At 38.9% G+C, this 14828-nt stretch overlaps 1 protein-coding gene across 6 annotated transcripts in view; it reads right to left on the bottom strand.

Moving 5' to 3' along the window:
* The window catches only part of LOC140194593 (zeta-sarcoglycan), a 971547-nt gene that overhangs the window by 817178 nt on the left and 139541 nt on the right, over window positions 1–14828 (bottom strand). The window lies entirely within an intron of this gene.

The raw sequence follows: 14828 nt of genomic DNA, 5'->3' as shown, positions 1-14828 counted from the left end.
ATAAACTCAATAAGACTGGTTATAAATGACTTACTATCCACAACACCATGTTGACTACCCCTAGTCAGACTCTGTTTATCCAAATACATACATAACCTGTCCCTTGAAATCCTTCCAATTCCTCCATCTTTTTGTGGATTGCTCTTTAACATATAGAGGTTTTGAGGAAAGAGAAGCAGAATAAAGGGTGTAAAGGTAGTAAGGTAGAAGGGCTAAAGTGCGAGTAGTTCAGTGCAAGAAGCATCAGGAACAAAGGTGATGAACTGAGAGCTTGGATACATAGATGGAACTCTAATGTAGTGGCCATTACGGAAACTTGGCTGGCACCAGGGCGGGAATGGATTCTCAATATTCCTGGATTTCAGTACTTTAAAAGGGATAGACGGGGGGGAAGGGGAGGAGGGGTGGCATTACTGGTCAGGGATACTATTACAGCTACAGAAAGGGTGGGTAATGTAGCAGGATCCTCTTTTTAGTATGGGTAGAAGTCAGGAACAGGAAGGGAGCAGTTACTCTATTGGAGTATTCTATAGGCCCCCTGGTAGCAGCAGAGATACCGAGGAGCAGATTGGGAGGAAGATTTTGTAAGGGTGCAAAATAACAGGGTTGTTATCATGCGTGACTTTAACTTCCCTAATATTGAGTGGCACCCGATTAGTTCCAATGGTTTAGACAGGACAGAGTTTGTTAAGTGTGTCCAGGACAGATTCCTGTCACAGCATGTTGACAGGACGACTAGGGGGAATGACATACTACATCTAGTATTAGGTAATGAACCGGGTCAGGTCACAGATCTCTCAGTGGGTGAGCATCTGGGGAGCAGTGACCACCACTCTGCGACCTTTAACATTATCATGGAAAGGGGTAGAATCAGAGAGAAAAGGAACATTTTTAGTTGGGGAAGGGCAAATTATGAAGCTATAAGGCTAGAACTTGCGGGTGTGAATTGGGATGATGGTTTTGCAGGGAAATGTACTATGGACATGTGGTCGATGTTTAGAGATCTCTTGCAGGATATTAGGGGTAAATTTGTCCTGGTGAGGAAGATAAAGAATGGTAGGGTGAAGGAACCATGGTTGACAAGTGAGGTGGATAATCTAGTCAGGTGGAAGAAGGCAGCATACATGAGATTTAGGAAGCAAGGATCAGAGGGGTCTATTGAGGAATATAGAGTAGCAAGAAAGGAGCTTAAGAAGGGGCTGAGGAGAGCAAGAAGGGGGCATGAGTAGGCCTTGGCGAGTAGGGTAAAGGAAAACCTCAAGGCATTCTTCAATTATGTGAAGAACAAAAGGATGACAGGAGTGATAATAGGACCAATTAGAGATAAAGGTGGGAAGATGTGCCTGGAGGCTATGGAAGTGAGCGAGGTCCTCAATGAATACTTCTCTTCGGTATTCACCAATGAGAGGGAACTTGATGACGGTGAGGACAATATGACTGAGGTTGATGTTCTGGAGCATGTTGATATTAAGGGACAGGAGGTGTTGGAGTTGTTAAAATACATTAGGACAGATAAGTCCCTGGGGCCTGCTGGAATATTCCCAAGGCTGCTCCACAAAGCGAGAGAAGAGTTTGCTGAGCCTCTGGCTAGGATCTTTATGTCCTCGTTGTCCACGGGAATGGTACCGGAGGATTGGAGGGCGGCGAATGTTGTCCCCTTGTTCAAAAAAGGTAGTAGGGATAGTCCAGGTAATTATAGACCAATGAGCCTTGCGTCTGTGATGGGAAAACTGTTGGAAAAGATTCTTAGAGATAGGATATATAGGCATTAAGAGAATCATGGTCTGATCAGGGATAGTCAGCATGGCTTTGTGAAGGGCAGACAATCTCTAACAAGCCGGATACAGTTCTTTGAGGTGACCAGGCATATAGATGAGGGTAGCGCAGTGGATGTGATCTGCATGGATTTCAGTAAGGCACTTGACAAGGTTCCACATGGTAGGCTTATTCAGAAAATCAGAAGTCATGGGATACAGGGAAATTTGGCCAGGTGGATTCGGAATTGGCTTGCCTGTGGAAAGCAGAGGGTCGTGGTGGAGGGAGTACATTTGGATTGGAGGGTTGTGACTAGTGGTGTCCCACAAGGATCGGTTCTGGGACCTCTACTTTTCGTGATTTTTATTAATGACCTGGATATGGGGGTAGAAGGGTGGGTTGGCAAGTTTGCAGAGGACACAAAGGTTGGTGGTGCTGTGGATAGTGTAGAGGATTGTCGAAGTTTGCAGCGAGACATTGACAGGATGCAGAAGTGGGCTGAGAAGTGGCAGATGGAGTTCAACCCAGAGAAGTGTGAGATGGTACACTTTGGAAGGACAAACTCCAAGGCAGAGTACAATGTAAATGGCAGGATACTTGGTATTGTGGAGGAGCAGAGGGATCTGGGGGTACATGTCCACAGATCCCTGAAAGTTGCCACATAGGTAGATAGGTTAGTTAAGAAAGCTAATGGAGTGTTACCTTTCATAAAACAAGGGATAGAGTTTAAGAGTCACGGGGTAATGAAGCTGCTCTATAAAACTCTGGTTCGGCCACAATTGTGGAGTACTGTGTCCAGTTCTGGTCGCCTCACTATAGGAAAGATGTGGAAGCATTGGAAAGGGTACAGAAGAGATTTACCAGGATGCTGCCTGGTTTAGAGAGTATGGATTATAATCAGAGATTAAGGCAGCCAGGGCTTTACTCTCTGGAGAGAAGGAGGATGAGAGGAGACATGATAGAGGTGTACAAGATAATAAGAGGAATAGATAGAGTGGACAGCCAGCGTCTCTCCCCCGGGGCACCATTGCTCAATACAAAAGGACATGGCTTTAAGGTAAGGGGTGGGATGTTCAAGGAGGATATCAGAGGAAGGTTTTTACTCAGAGAGTGTTTAGTGTGTGGAATGCACTGCCTGAGTCAGTGGTGGAGGCAGATACACTAGTGAAATTTAAGAGACTACTAGACAGGTAAATAGAGGAATTTAAGGTGGGGGGTTATATGGGAGGCAGGGTTTAAGGGTCAGCACAACATTGTGGGCCGAAGGGCCTGTACTGTATTGTACTATTCTATGTTCTATGTTCTCTACATAGGGTATAGTTTAATGTTTGAGAGGGAAGCAGGGCAGTAATCAACAAAATATGTTAGTGTGAAACTGGGTACAGGAAAAGAATTAAAGAAAATTAAAAAAAACACAAAAAAGGCATTTCTACAAGTGATGTATAACTTATAGGAATAATATTTTACTGCTTTATTTTGTCCCCTCCTCCGTCAAATAAATTGACTAACATAGTAGGATTATGAATCACTCTAGGTGTCCTCATCTTGAAGACCAACTCTAACTCTGCAAGTTTGATAGTCAAATGCACATCAACAATTTGAAATTCACCCATTAAAACTTACTGAATGTTGATGGCAAACTATCATTTTTACGAAGCTAAAGAGCAATAATTTGTGATGTATTTAATGCTTCTTACAGCTTTGCCAAATATTATGGATTACTTACCCAAAAATAATTATTTCTGCATTAAATTACCTGGTATTTTATATGTCATTTGCTTTCAAACATTCATCTGAAGAACAGAGGAGCTTTTTACCAGTGATATTCTTGATTTCTTGATGTACCCCTTTTTGGATCAGTAATAGGGATTCTTTCTAGTTGCTCACGTTCCTGGTTTAACCACGGACTGAGTATATTCAGGAATTGTTTGAAGACGATCGAGGCAAAAAAACAGAAATTAAGAAGAACATTGTTTAAAATCTGAAGTTCGTAATGCAATAAATAAGATGAAGAATGGAAAGGCAGCAGGTCCTGATGAATTAGTAATAGAACAAATTATCGCCCTTGAAGATTATGGAATTGAAAAACTTATTTATTTAATCAATGACATTTATGAGACTGGAATAATACCAGAAGAGATGAAAAAATCAGTATTTATCACTCTTCCTAAGAAACCTGGAGCAATAGAATGTGAATTACACAGGACCATAAGATTAATGAGCCATATCACCAAGATACTTCTAAGAATTTTGATGACAACAGGTAAAGGTAAGATACAAGCTGAAATAGGTAAAGAACAATGTGGTTTTGTGAAAGACAAGAAATGCAATATTGATGTTAAGGATACTATCAGAACGAGCTATTCAAGTGCAAAAAGATTTGTTTGTTTTATCAACTACACAAAAGCATTTGATAAAGTGAAGCACAATATGTTATTTGAAATATTACAGAAAACTCTAGATCTAGATTTGAAAGACCTCTGCCTAATCAGAAATCTGTGCTGGGAACAAACTGCCACTGTAAAAATAGATGGAGAAGTGAGTTTACGAAAATCAAGACAGGCGTTAGACAAGGGTGTGTTTTCTCCCCTGATTTGTTTAATGTGTACAGTGCAACAATATTACAAAAAATAAAAGACATCTTGGGAATCAAAGTTGGCAGTGAAAACATCAATAATTTCAGATATGCCCATGACACTGTGTTAATTGCAAGGACGGAAGAAGAACTACAAAACTTAATTGATATAATTGTCGAAGAAAGTGCAAAAATGGGTCTATCTATCAATTGCAAAAAGACAGAATGTATGGTGGTATCCAAAAAGAAGGAGAATCCTATCTGCAGGCTGAAAATAAATGGGGAAGACATAAAACAAGCACACAACTTTTGCTACTTTGGAAGCTGGGTGACATCAGATGGCAGGTGCGACATGGACATCAAAAGAAGAATAGGGATGGCAAAAGACACCTTTACGAGAATGAAGAGTATATTGACCAATACTAAACTAGGCATGACAACGCCCCTCAGAGTACTGAAATGTTACGTTTATCCAGTTATGTTATATCGATCAGAATGTTAGACAATATCTAGTAACATGAGGAAATGAATTGAAGCAGCAGAGATGTGGTTTTTCAGGAGGATGCAAAGAATATCATGGACGAAACAAATATCTAATGAGGATGTCATGAACAGAGCAAACACAAAAAGAGAAATAATGTATGAGATCATGAAAAGGCAATGTAACTTCATTGGACATGTGATTAGGAAAGAGGAGTTAGAATGCACAGTAATTATGGGAAACATTGAAGAGAAGAAAGCAAGAGGAAGACAAAGACAAATGATGATGGAGGCAGCAGCCAGAGGACTGAAAATGAATACCAATGAATTGATCCACTCAACCCGAAACGGGAGTGTATGGGCTATGGTTGCCAAAGCTCAATTTGGGCATGGCACCTGATGATGATGATGATTTTATATGTAAATCTGCACCAGCTTTTTTGAATGCATCAAGCTCATAAATCGTACTTCTTTTCTTTTTCTTCATTCTTTATCGCAAAGGGTAAATCTGATTTTGCAAAGTTCAAAAGGCGCCACCTGCCCTCTGGCATCTAGTATGGGTATTCTTTGAAGTGTATGTCAGCAGAACTATTGGAGGGTTACTCATCCATGAAGTCACCAGCTCCAAAAAAAAACTCTCAGCAGGGTTTCTGAGCAGCAAACTGAAAATGTGAAAGACATTGATGCAAGTTGTAAAAGTATACACAAAACATATACAATTAGGCATAAATGTATTGCACTCAGAGTACAAGAGTTGCAGGAGCACAGTTTAGGACGAAACCACTTCTCCAATGCATGCCGAGCAAAAGTGATCAAAGAGTTTCCTGATCAAATTTCCTTGCTGTGCCTGAAGCTCACCTTTCCACACCATTTAACTCAATGATGTCAGCTGTTAGAAAGATGGAAGAGAGATCACAAGAGCTAGAATTGACAAAAGAAAGTCTCCTTATCAGTGTAACTCAAGTGGAACATGGCCATTCCATGAGGGAGATGGTTCTCATCAATCTTCAGTGACAAACAGAGATGGATTTGTACATTTTACCAATGGGTTGCAGAAGAAGAAATAATGGAAAGTAAGAGGATTTGATTAAGCTAGAGGGGGTGAAGAAATTATTTTCAAGGATGTTACCGAGACTTGCAAGAGTAAATAGGTGGGAACTATTCTCCTTGCAGGAAAAGAGGCTAAGGGGTGACCTTGCACAGGTGTATAAAATCATGAGGGGCAAAGATAAGATGGATGGTCAGTCTTTTCCTTGGGTTAGGGTAGTTTCATAAGAGAGGATTACAGGATTAAAGTGGGAGGAGAAGGATCCAAATGAGACCTGAGAGACATTTTTTCTACACAGAATGTGGTGGGTATACAGAATGAGCTGTCAGAAGTAGTAGTCAAGGTAGATACAATCACAATACTTAAAAGACATTTGGCTTTATGGATAGAAAACATTTGCAGGAATATGGGCCAAATGCAGGCAAATAGGACTAGCTCAAGAAGACACATTGGTCAGCATGGACAAATTGGGTCAAAGGTTCTGTTACTCTGATGTAGAATATTAGGTGCACGATGCTTCTATCGGGGAGCAACAAAGTGTCCTCATCGGTGTAACTCCAGTGGAGCATGGCCATTCCATGAGTGGCCAAGTTCCACTTGAGTACACTGATAAGGAAACTTGCTTCAAATATTCAGGGATACATCTTGGTGAAACATTGAACTGCTTTACACAAAAGGCTGAACTACTGAAAAAAATATATCTTGACTGATACAAAAAACTTGATGCTGCCTAGGGCTGTAACTTAAAATTATGCCAAAAAGTTGTTCACTTTTCTTTGTGCACTAAACACATGTTTTGTTAGTGCCAGCAGCACATGCAGTGATTAGCTTCACACATATTAATAAGGTAATAAAATCCCCACCATAAGATCGTGCCATGAAGGCAATACATGGAAGAAACAGTCGGGACATTTAAGTCACATCTACTTGTCAATCAGCCAATGAATTCACTCCATGGTTTCATTTACAGTAAAAATACCAGTCACAAACTGCACCTAATAGCAAATCAATATCAGGAAAAAAACAGAATTAATCTCTGGGCACCGGATGTCATTGATAGTTGCAAGTCTAACATTAGGCAAACTTCACCGTGCTAAAGCAAAAACACCTGGACATTCCTTGGACCAGTTTCCTGATGGTTGTTAATTGACTCAGAAAGGATCATATTGGCACAACATATGCTAAATTTACTCACAGAAGAAAGCCATTTTGTGCCAGTCAGATAATTTACAAGTCAGATACCAACCACTGTAAAATCAGCCCTGGAGGTTCCAGGTGTGATCTATTACAGCAATAAATACATGAAGACAACATCTGTGCCCAAATTTTTGGAATTTTCTTTTTTGTATTACTCTTTGAGATTTTCCTGTTCAATAATGACTAGTCACCTCAAAATGTGTAGATTGGTAATGTAAGCAAATTGAATTCAACAGAAGGCATTGCCCAAGTAAAATGCTAATGTTTATAATTGCTCAGTTTTGAATGAAAAACTGGGGTTTGTAGGATGTGAACATTTTTTCAATTAACAACATTTGGAAGGGCAAAATTCCAAAGACAGACATATTTTGCTAGTGTAGTATAGTAAAAACAACCAGAAATTTGCTTGCAGTTAACAGTTTAACTTAAATACAAAGCATGCTGATCCTTATAAGACATCCATACACTGCAGATGTGTATATTTTGTAGGCAACTCCTGTACTTTTTGTGGATATGTATATCCAATAAGATGTAAAATAATTAAATTGCTTCATTATTTTGATGAATAGATACACAGACAATAACATATATTGATTGATAAGTGATTACAGGAGGAGGAGAAGATGGTGGCGCGACGCAGCTTGCGTGGCCACTCTGGTGAATGATATCTGTAATCTGTCAAGTAGGTGCTGTGCACAATCCTGATTTGATGGAGACAGGTGTGAGAGAACAGAGGAACATCTGGAGAAACTTCTGTAATGCCGTTTTCACTGCTGCTGTTACTGTGTGATCTAGAATCTCCGGAGGGGAAGGATCCGAGTCCTCGGCTTTGCTTGTTTCTCGGCGGCTGGGACGGGGTCGAAGCGCTCGGCAGAGATGGTGCTCGGTGTCGAAGGGCTGGTCGGAGGCTCTAAGTTTTCGGACGGACTCAGAGTCAGCTGTGGTCGGGTGCTTCCAATGCATCGACAGTTGTTGGTGCCTGGAGGTTTATGGCAGAGTTTCTCCCATCTACCGCCTGCTATCGGGGACTATCGGGAGTCGATCAGAACTTTGAGACTTTTTTTTTTACCATTCCAATAGTCTGCTCTTTATCAAATTATGGTATTGTTTTGCACTGCTGTAACTATATGTTATAATTATGTGGTCTTGTCAATGTTAGTCTTTGGTTTGTCCTTTTTTTTGTGATATCACTCTGGAGGAACATTGTATCATTTCTTAATGCGTGCATGCATTTCTAAATGACAATAAATGAGGACTGAGTGTCCTCATAATCTAACTAACTAACGTGATACTAATCTTAATCACAGATTTCAAAGGAGTTCAAGGCCAAATCAAGTTAAACATTTATCTTAAAATCAGAATAAAAGCCTTTAAACCCTTGTGATTATATAATAATGTAGGTCGCATCCGGAATTTTTCCGGGTAGCGGACGACTTCCTCCCACGCCGCTCTGACGTAGATGAAATTCGTGTACGAGGCAAGTTACAGCAGTGGTTTGCCATTGCCTTCTGCCGGGTGAGTTTTTTTCCAGAGCGATCACCAGCTCTTAACCCCGCACGGATGGAAAGCATGCCAGGAGGATATATATAATAATGGTGCATTAATCTGATTTTAACTGGAAGTTCTTCTCTTCTGGTAATAAGCGTGGAGGAACAATAATCATCAATATTCTAGTAATAGTACTGAGCAGGTTGATTATATCTTATGTTCAGGTACCATTCACCATTTATTACTTTCTTTCTTGTTTTCATAGCATAAAATCAAACTAGGATATCATAGAACAAGATGTGTCAATCCATTAAAATGATTACTTATTTAATAATTTTGAGTAAAGTATGTTGCCATGAACTCTAATGGCCTCATGAAATCTTGGACAAAGTACTTGAGTTCAATGACTTCTTAACCTCCACTGCAGAATGCACAGATACAGATCTGAGGAATCCAAACTAAATATATGTATTTGATTGAGTCCCTTTGATTTCAGCAACCGTGCAGCAACTCAACAAAGCATGCTACAACCTTTAAAACTGCAGTCTTCAAATACATTGATTGTTTATAACTAATAACAAATAGATTGTACTGATTCCTCATCTTTCAAAAAAATGATTGCTGTAGATATGATGCTGTAGTAATGCTGTAGATTCACCACATGATTACAAATTGCATCACCTTCATAGGAAAAGGATGTTTTCATTCTGACTCGTGCCTTCAGCTGCCAATCTACTAAATGTTACCCATTCCTCTAGTTACTTTCACTGCCTTAGGGCACAAATTTATTTCTTTTGGTGACTTCTTCATTGGATAGTCTCAACAAGGCATCAAAAATGCTTGAATGTTATGTACTCAACATAGTTGTAAAGAGACAATATTATAATCCACTTCCACATTTATGAGGCCATCATAGTTGGAAAATGCAAATTTCAGCCCAAAAAGGGCCAAGAGCTGCTTGTGGTCATTAACAGCTCATAATGGGGTTGCCTTCTTGGAGTGACTTCAAGTTTTCAAAAGAACATAATAGGATTAGGTTATTTGGCGCCTTGTGTCTGATCCACCGTGCAATAAGATCACTGGAGATCTATTCTCACTCATTTCCTACACTCTCCCCATAACCTTTGATTCTCTTACTGGTTAAAAATCTATTTCTGCTTTGAATATATTCAATTATTCAACCTTCACAGGTTTTCTGGGGAAATGACTTAAAAAAGGCACAATCTTTTTCAAAGGGTGCCCCTTATTCTGAGATTCTACCTTCCCCTTTATGAGATTCCATCATCCTTAGCTCTCTGTCACTTCCACCTATCACCTCCCAGCTTCTGACACTATTCCCACTGTCTTCCCTTCCTCTTCACCCTATCACACCACCACCATTGAATTACCTATAACCTGCTACCTCCTGCTCCATTCCTTCCTTCTACCATATTACACCCATCTTTCAGTCCAGATGTATGGTCCCAACCCAAAACATGACCTGGTCCATTTCCATGCACAGATGTTGCCTGACCTGCTGAGTTCCTCCAGCATTTTGTGTATCATTTCATTGGGTGTGTGGCTTGTGTCAGAAACTAATAATATGGTTGGATATGCTGCCACATCCAGAAGCTGTAGGGCTTGGTGTGTGGCCAGAGCAAGGGAAAGAAATGGTGCCCAGTATCTGACTGCATCTGCGATCGAGCAACGCAATGTAGTTTGGAATGTGGGCAAGAGGAGGGTGAAAAACCAAGGAGGAAGAAGTGGGCAACAACTCCCAATCTGAGCCCACAAATGAATGCCTGAGAAAATGTGTATATGATGGAAGCAAATACCTATTTGTTTTAGGCTTTTTATTTAATTCTCAAGCTCACTGCAAAATTTCTCATGGGATTTTGCCAAGATTATGTCAATCCACAGTACTTGATCCAAAATAGTTTATTGATATCTAATAACTCAAGAAAATAATCACAAATATTCTCATCATTACCATTTCCTTCCATTCACTTCTTTAAGCTCTCACCCATTACTTTTGATTTATACTTATTTTCTACTGTGTGTCTCCTATATATGGGCTCAACTCTACCAACTCTTTCAATTCTCTTCTATTAAGGCTTGACTGCCTTAATAACCTCTACCCAAATAGACTCCACAACGCCTCATCCTGTGTCACCTTTCACAGCAGTACTTACAGGTATTTAACCTCTGATTAGCAGAGGCACCCTTCTACCTTTTCGTTCAGTGTGGCCTTCCTAAAAGTCAAATATCCCTGAATATTGAGTCCCCATCTTTGATCCCCTTATAAACAGTTTGTCTCACTGTTTTCAGATTATACCTGTTCATCTCTATTTGTACTGTATTTCTGAATACTATATACAGTTAGATTTTGAGGTCTTAATTTTGTCTTCATACTATCCTTCCTCACATTAACCTCATCTGGTGGACTTATTGTGGCTCTGTCTGCTTTTCCCCAACATTTTGACATTGCTTTCTACTTTGCTGTATTTCTATTTTGTTATCCTTGCTTTCTTGCTCAGATACCTATCACAGTGCTGAACCAATTAAACCATTCTCAACAGCGCTGGCAAACATCCAAAGATATCAGTCCAGGTCCTGTTCAGCAGTAACTCTTCAGGCTAGCCTGAGTCTCAGCTTCCCCAAAACTGGCCCCAAAACCTCAAGGATCTAAACCACATCTCGGTATACCAACCTTTGAGCCACACATTCATCTTATTGATCCTTCTATCTTTGTCTACACTACCACATGGAATTGGGAGTAATCCTGCGATCATCTTCTTTGAAGTCCTGCTTTTCAGCTTAACTCCTGCCTTCCCATATTCATCTCGCCTCTTCCACCTATCTTATTGGCATCAATACTTCGCACAAGCACTGTTGAAATGGATCCAGTGATGTGGCAGGTGGAACCCAGGCAGGTGAGTATCAAAATAGTCAAGAAATAACCATTAGTAATCAATAAGTTGTTAATAATGATCCTAACAGAGACATCAGTCCTTCAATCACATTGTACATTAGGTCTCTAAAATCTATGAGAGAGGTTACATATATATACTACAGCTTATTATTTTGTCTGATGAATAGCATCCATCACAATACAGTACTCCTCCAGTACCAATTTTCACCTGCCCATAATGACATGCAGTCTATTAATCAAATATTGATCAGTGTATAGTGAATGCAGATTGAGTTTAATAAAAACTTCTGCTCCTGACATCTCAGGCTATGAGATGTGGGCAGTAGGTATTGTCTGACATCCATTTCAAATCTATTGACAAACTTCAACTCATTCAGAATGCCTCTACTAGATTTTTCACTAAAACCAGGATGAGGGAGCATATCATTCCCATCCTAAGTACTTGGCATTGGCTTCCTGTACCTTTTAGAATTGATTTTAAAGTTCTCTTATTTGTTTTTGAAGCTCTCAATGATCTGGGATTGGAGTACATCCCAGAATCATTTTTGTTTTTTAATCCGAGATCAAGCTCTCTAGTCTTCTCCTACCGGTCTCTTAAAAGAAACAATTTCTCTCACAAGAAAATTGGCATCTCAGCTGTTTTTTTTAAAACTACAATCCTACTATGGAACTCAATACCAAAAACTATAAGGGCTGCAAACTGAGTTGAAACTTTTAAACACCAGCTCAAAACCTATTCATTTAACCTTGCTTTCAATCAACATCATTGTCTTTTATTTTTATGTTTTCACTTTATTCCATCATAAAGCATTTTGAACCACATTATTTGTGTGAAAAGTACTTTATAAATAAGTTATTATTATTTATCTTTTAAGTTTCACTTTATAATAATCTTTACAGAACTGGACTAAACTATTGGCACTATAACTATAGATATCACCCCTCACTCTGTGATGGCTCCACAAATACTCAAGGCCACTCAAATTTGCTTAGTCTGTCTACTACCTGTAGTTTTCAGTAAATTGACTTGATAATTGATATTTTGGGGAATTTGAGTTTTGAGTCCCAAGATGCACATATATGAATCCTTAACCACTTCTTTATGCTGTTTCAAAGCTTACTTGAACATCATGATGACATTTTTTCCACTCTCTATTTCTTTCAACCAGACTTTTCCAGGAAGAATTGTTCTGATGATGTAATCAGCCACAATAATCAGAAGTCCTGCCTTTTACACATTTCAGTGCCCTACACATTTTATTTACTCCATTATTGACAAAGATATGTTTTTATTTTCTATGGTGATTCTAGCTAATGGCATTGTACTAAACTTCAGGTTACATGTGAACAGTTTGCTGCTGGGTGAAGAGCCATGTCAATGTTATAATTGGGATATTGTTTGTTACCACAGTTCAGGGAGCTGTTGAATATATACTGTCATTTATTTATCTTGGGCAGTCCAACAGTGCTAATTTTGCAAGCTTCTCTGAACCCAGTCTGGAAAAAAGCCCACCAGTGATTTGACAGGTGGAATCCAAGCAGGTGAATATTAAGATATTTAATAAGTAAGCAGTTGTAGGTTCTGATACCAGGAGAGACCCCTGCTCTTCATCATACAGTACACAGGATCTTTTATATCTATCAGAGAGATTAGCTATAACTACAGTTTTAACTTTTTTTTTCCTGACAGCACTCACCACAATGCAGCAATCCTTCAATAGTGGCTGAACTGTTAGAGAAAATGAAATCTTAATTCACAGATGAAGGCCATGTGTTTGGCTTCTGATACAAAAAATAAAAGAATGTTTCATTGAATCAAGACTGATAACATACTTGATAAAACAGAGAACCACCTAAAATGTACAAAAACAGAAATTTAAATTTCTACATTTTCATTAGATTATTTTTGCATATAAATATACTGGAAATATATTACTGTATTGTCCTTTAGTCAGAGATGCTTTTGTCTGTTTTTTATAGACTAGATAGATCAGAAACTAACAATATGTTCTCTCTGGTTATGTATTTCAGTTTCTCTCTTTATCTACTGTTTAAATGTTTCCTTCACATTGTAAACTAACTGTGATCCATTCTGATCAGCAGTAATGGATTCAGATTGTTAAAAGCTTCTTTGCTTGAAGTATTGGAGGTGGCTTTCACGCAGCTGTGTTGGCAATATGGCTGATGACTTTGGCATGATTGCACCACCGTTAAGTGTTCCACCGTGTTCCAATTTGAAAGCTGAATTACTATGTCACATCTGTACCCAAGGAATCTCAATGTTAAAAGATCCACAGCGCTTGGAAAGCTACAGTTGTATTCCACACACTTTCTTTGTTTTCCATGTTTTAAGATAATTTTATTTCACTTACATTTTAAAAGAATCAAGTTATATGTGAGAAGCGGAGATTAACATTGGAAATGCCCTCAAAGAACTTGCTGAAAAGATTTTCATACATAATTTGTTGATGTTTGGTTTGGTTTCACGTACAGACTAGCAGACAAGCAAAATTAAACTATAAATGTCATATTGCAGCAAGTTGCTACTTCCTTCAAAAAAAAGTAGGAGAGGAAACAAGGGGAAAAATAAAATCCATAAATACTGTGAGGTTGTAAAGTTTGGTTTACTCTAGTGCGTGTACAGCAAGTGGCAACAGAATGGTTGCAAAGTGGAAGAATTATTTTCTTCAGCACTTTAGTGGTATTGTGAAATCGACAAAGTGATAGTTAGGGGGCAATAAGATTCACTAACATTCACCCTAGGCAGAGTAGATACAAAATCTCAGTACTTCGGATGCAAATAACAAACCAACACAAAATACTCAGAAGCTTTCTCATGCAAGTGTTCCACTCTTTTGGGAAGCTCTATACAGCTGAATAACCTGCCAGTGCTCGCTGTCTACATGAACATGCTGAATTGACACTATGATGAAGAATGACAAGATTGTTACCCTGAGGAATTATACTCATGTAAAGGGAGAATGGAGAACAATAACTAGTAAAAAAAAATCTAAATGAGAAATGTATTATTTCTCTCTAGCACAACCAGTATGTTTTATTATGACTAGTTGTTTATTAAAATGAGCACAAAAAGAATTTTGAATCACCTTTAATTAAGGGGTTATTTTATCCCTGTACAGCATAAAGCAACACAATACACAAATCCTCCATTTCTAATTTACATGACAGAAGCTTTTCTGAAAAACAAAGATATTTAACAATGAGGCTGAGCAGCATATGCTAAAAGTATTTTGGAGGCATGAGATTATATATCAAAGTAGCAAAATTCACTAAACAGTTTTAACAAGTATGATGCCATTTTGAACTCCCTGGTGAAAATTGCCTTCCAGCCAATATGCAAGAATAAGCTTTTA

Source organism: Mobula birostris, chromosome 3 (genome assembly GCF_030028105.1).
Source record: "Mobula birostris isolate sMobBir1 chromosome 3, sMobBir1.hap1, whole genome shotgun sequence".
In the NCBI taxonomy this organism is placed as follows: Eukaryota; Metazoa; Chordata; class Chondrichthyes; order Myliobatiformes; family Myliobatidae; genus Mobula; species Mobula birostris.
This window is presented reverse-complemented; position numbering and strand designations above follow the sequence as displayed.